Here is a 5,755-nt window from a genome sequence, read left to right on the forward strand (position 1 = left end):
ACCCATAAAGCTGAGTATGGAAATTCCAGGGGAAATCAAAGGAGAGCTACTGAGTCTTCTTCTATAGCTGCATTAGAGGCTCTCACGGCGAGATTTGATAAGTACGAGTTGGGAAGAGCTTCAAAAGGAGGGATCTATCATGTGAATGCTCTTTTAGACGGTCCTTTCGTCTGTAAAAGATGCGGAGCTGAGGGACATGTTTCAGACAACTGTCCTAACCCCTTTGAGTCTTGTGCTGCCTTTCAACATTATAGGCAGACAAACACGTATTTTGAGCCGAATGTCCATCCAAATTTGAGGTGGAGTAGATAGAATGTTCAAAATCCAACTCCACCTCCACAGCAGCAGTAACAGAATTATGTGCCCCCTCATAAGAAACAACAGTTCCAAAAGCCTCCGTATGTCCCTCAGCAGCAGCAGCAATCCCAAGGTTCCGAATTTGCCGAATTGAAGAATCTGTTGCTGAAAGAGTCTCAAGCTAGAGAGGCCGGGATGAAGATGTTAGAGAGCCAAATTGCACAATTGGCTAGCAAGAATACAACTCGAGCTCCGGGACATTTACCGACTCAAACTGATCAAAAGGAGACTTTAAATGCAATTACCTTGAGGAGTGGGTCTACCCTTGATGGGCCCGCTATGGTAGAGGATGTCGCTGAAAAAGATGAGGCGGAACCGAGTCAGAAGAAAGCTGGAACGAACAGTGGAAAGAAAAAGACGTCTACCAGGTATATCAATCGATCGACTGATATACCGAGTCGATCGACCAGTCCGCGACAAACAGTCGCCTCTGGTCCTGTAGAAGCCAGTCGATCGACTGCACTACCCAGTCGATCGACTGGAAACGCTGCTGATGGTGAGTCTTTTCGTCCTCCAATGCCCGATAACTTGAGGGACCACTTGTTTCGGGGTACGACTACTCCGAAAATATTGGGGCAAGACCCGAATGCTGATGGGTCAGTCCCAGTTCCGAAATATGACCCGACGACGATTAATGGTTCATTTTTGAGACGGTCTGAAGAAGGGTCGAGCTACAACAAGGAGAAGGTTGTGGACTTTCAGCCTAAGTCCATCGATGTCGGCATGAGAGATTTCGAGGAGAGAGCTAAGTTTCTTCTTACCGCCCCTTATCCGGAGAGATTGGTGCCGACAAAGGAACAGGTATCGATTAATAAATTTGAAAATGTTATTCGTAGCGTAAACGTACAAGTTCCTTTTCTTGAGTTAGTTAATCAAGTGCCTGCTTACATGAAATTTATGAAGCAACTTTTGTATAAGAAGAAGTCACTTGAAACTGTGCATACTATCGCACTAACTGAGGAGTCATGCTCTTATTTGACCCATACTGCAGCCCATAAGCTAAAAGACCCAGGTAGCTTTTCCGTTCCATGTAGCATTAACACCTTTTCTATTGAGAAGGCCTTATGTGACCTAGGAGCCAGTATTAGCGTTATGCCCTTGAGTCTTGCTAGGAAGCTCAAATTGACTAGGTTTGCAGTTACCAACATGACGGTACAGATGGCTGACCGATCTGCGGTCCAGCCTATAGGAGTCTTAGAGGACATTCTTGTGCAAATAGGAAAGTTCTTTTTCCCTGTTGACTTCGTTGTACTAGATATGCCCGAGGATGCCCACATTCCTATCATATTGGGTAGACCATTTCTGCACACTGCTGGTGCAGTTATAGATGTTGGTTCAGGGACTTTGACCTTCAAAGTAGGGAAACACTCCATTGTCTTTGCCCAGACAGCTAAGAAGAAAGACCCCATGTTGCCAATAACTTGTAATACGGTTTCTGAAAAGAAATCATATTTTATGCTTCCTGATATGCCTGTCTCTATGCCTGTTTCTGCTATAACACCTCCGCCCCAGATTGGGAGCAAAGTGGAGGACGATTCTTCTGTTTTAGACATTGCAGGAGCTGGTTTGGGGAAGGAAGAGCCGCATGTTGCTCCGGCTGTGAGGGAGCCAGTCGTTTTAAGAGGCGGCTTAGGATGTCTTAGCTACGGCACTGATGAGGAGCTTGAAGGTGAGTCGGTCAAAGTGACGGAGTCCGATTTGGATTCTGATGAGCTAGAAGAGGTCATTGCTTGGGAGAATGTTGAAGCTGTTGATACGTTGAGCTCTGCGGATGTTGGAGATGAGAAGAGTGCAACTGAGGAGATGAGCACTGTTGAGGCTACTTCTTGTAGTCAGAAGCCGACTAAGTGGGCCATTCCATGGTCATTCTTGATCAACTACTAGTTGATCGAATGCTTTATAAACTTTCACTTTATTGCTTTCGTTAAACTCTTTTTATTGCTTTTGTGCGCGCGAGACTTCGCATTTTAATAAGTTTGCTCAGGATTTTATATACTTTAGACAGTTTATTTGGGTTTTGCTCAATTTTGGGCGCGTATTTGTGTGTATTTGCAGGTTTATAGACCTTGATAGCTCAACTTATTGAGCTAATTCGCAGAAATCAGAAAGTTACAGCAGATCTTTCAGTCGATCGACTGCCTCCTATGGTCGATCGACTGAGCTGCGGCTTCTAGGAGCTACTTTTCCTGTTCATCCTGGTCGATCGACTAGGTGATGTGGTCGATTGACCACTGTCGCTGCTGTACCTGTTCACGACCTTTCCCCTCCTGTGTTGGTTCGTTTTTCGGAATTGAGGGAGTTTTCTCTCCACTTTATTCGCTGATTTATTTCTGATTTCTGCTTTTTTTCTTAACTTTGCACATAATTTTACCGTCCCAATTTTGTTTTTTTTCTCGTTTTATGCGTGGTATTGTTTGTCTTTTCAGGTACTTATTGGTAGCACTGCTAGCTACTGAAACCTCCTAGCTCACGCTGGTTTGGGGAGGTTTCCTTTTGCTGCGCTTAAAGTCTTATGAGTTCCGAGTCCTTACTTTATGTTTTATTTATCTAGTTATTCGCAAATTCCCGTTTTCCTTTATTTCACTACATGATTTTGCACAATGGGGACATTGTGCGATTTGGTTTGGGGAATGGTTTTGCTTTGCATTTCATTTGCTTGCATTCACGTTTACATTTTGTCTTGCATTGTTGTTTATTTTCCCTTATATATACAGAAAATTTCAAAAAAAAATAAAAAAATTTTTTGCAGCTGTTTATGCCTAAGCCTTGCTTAATTGACATGTTATTAGTAGAATCATATATGCATATCTACGAGTTTTCGTTAAATTATTCGCTGAATCTTGAGACTTGACTTAGATTTTTGGCAAACTACATCATTTTCTGAGGTTTAGCGCCTATAACTGGTGACATTCATGACCAGTTTATTTAGGAATGTGAGTAGTTACTCCTTATGAGACATGTTACATAAATGTGCATAAATATGAACTTAATCTGCTTAATACCTGTATGCATTCGGTTCGTGGTTTGTTGACACATGTGGAAGAGGTTTCCTTTGTTCAATTTTGCCCATAAGCTGCACACTGCCAAAAATAGCCTTTTTGTCCTGTTACTACATCCTACATTTAACCTGCCTTTGTCAAGCTAGTAGTTTATGTTATTGGGATTGTTACTACGTTTTTGGTGGCATTTGCTCGTTTTGAGATGAGGATTGGGAAGATGAAAAAGGAATGAAGAAAAGAAATAGGAAAAAAAAAAGAGAAAAAATGATTCGAAAAAGAAAGGAAAAAGAGATGCGTGCTGTACTGTAGAAAGCAGTCGATCGACTGCAACCCGAGAAGGAAAGAAGAAAATCAATCCGCATGATTTAAAGTCCTTATTTTATGGCGATTTTTGCTCCCATGTTGCATTTATATCTTATGGGGAGTTGATTGATTAATTATTATGGAGATTGCGAGATTTGTGCTTCTAATTAGCACCGAGTTTTATTGTTGATTTTGAGCAAGAAGTTGGATGTTGTCATTTGGCTTTGTTAGGTACTAGCTTGATCACCTGTACCTCCACATTCCCATAATTATCTTTGCCTCTTCTTACCCATTACCTCACATATCCATATTCGCCTCGGCATGTGTCATGGTCATCTGTTTGGATTGGAATGCATGTGTACGGTTGTAGAGATTATTTTCATATTAGATTGCAGGCATGTTCTTATAGGTCGTAGTTAGGTGAGAGTCTTTACCAAATGAATTCTTTCTATCTTATACATTATTCACCTTGTGCTTATTTGTGTGATTTGAGCGACCCGCGAGAGTCCAATATGATAAGTCTCTATAGTTGACGGTTCAGCAGTTTTTAATGACTCCATAACTCGTTTGCATGATTCATATTGCTAATTGATTGCTAGTTGCTGCATTAAATTGATTTAGGCTAATCGGTTTGCATTTCGCTCTAAGATTGAACTCGTTCCATTAGGTTTTAGGATCGAGTCTAATTCTTGCTTGGGGACAAGCAAGGGTTTGGTTTGGGGAAGTTTGATGCGTGTCTTTTATATGACGTTTTACACCTCATTTTACACGAATTTCAGAGCTCATTTATGTATTTTATGCTACTATTTGCCCCATTTCGTCTACTTTCGTATTTTTATGTAATATTGCAGATTTATGCGGGAATGAGTAGAAATCAAGCTAAATCCGTCCCCGAGTACATTGCATTGCATTTGACATGAAGTATTTACTCAAGGAACGAACTTGGTGCATTTCGAGGCCCGAAAGACAAATTCACGAGAATTTAGAAGTCAAGTATCAGCTACTTCAGTCGATCGACCGCTGCCCTTGGTCGATCGACCAGACCACGAGTTCCAGTAGCTACTGTTTAATATAGAGCGGTCGATCGACTGCCTTTCATAGTCGATCGACCAAGCTGCTAGTCTGCGTGAATTAATAGGACGAGGAATAGAAAGCCCAAGGTGTATTAGGTTTTGCGAATAATGTTACGTTATATTCCTATATAACGTAACCTGACATTAAGCTTGAATCATTCAGTTTTTCATTCAGTTTTTATCAGTTGTAGATCATAAAACAATTAGGGTTCTAGATATTATTGTTCTTTCATTAAGCAAGTTACTTTTGCATTCGGTTTTCTGGATCCTTTCTCTGCAATTCCGTTCGGTATACTCCTGCTCTTATTTAAGTTTATTCGCTTTATTTCGTTGTAGTATAGAATTGCTAGTTAGTTTCCCGAAGCCAAAATTATCGTTTATGTTATTTGTTTGATTAATTAATTTAAGCATGAATTCAGTAGTTTATTTCATTAATCTTGTTGTTGTTTTCATAATAATCATGAGTAGCTAAATTATTTGTGCTAGGATGTAGGGGATTTGTAGGTTAGGCGGCATTAGAATTAGTATGACCTGGAATCGTACGCCGGTCGATCGACTGGGTTCCCTGGTCGATCGACTGGCCACGCTGAGATTGTCTTCGTTTTAATTGATTTAAATTCTATATTTGACAAATCGAGTGCACGCGACTAGTTGAATGCTTAGTATTTGACCGACCCGTTAGATCGAAAGATAGGGAAGGTTGTTAGACTACCAATTAAAATGACTAAACTATGCTAAGATCGAAAGATAGGTAAAGTTTAGGTTTTTAGTCACTTTTCAGGACGAAAGTCAGTATTAGTGATATTGGGGACTTGTAGTGAGATCGAAAGACACTACCTCTTAAGACTGGATCGAGAGGACTTCTTATTTTCCCGTCTCGCGTGATTTATTTTAGACCTAACTAGTATGCTGCCGCCGAAACTACAATGAACCGACCATCTTAGCACCCTTTTTATATTTGTTTTCATCCGTCTTTTTAGTTTATATTTCATTTACTGCCCTTAGTTATAGACCGAATCAAAT

This window comes from Silene latifolia, unplaced genomic scaffold (assembly GCF_048544455.1).
Source record: "Silene latifolia isolate original U9 population unplaced genomic scaffold, ASM4854445v1 scaffold_57, whole genome shotgun sequence".
NCBI lineage: Eukaryota > Viridiplantae > Streptophyta > Magnoliopsida > Caryophyllales > Caryophyllaceae > Silene > Silene latifolia.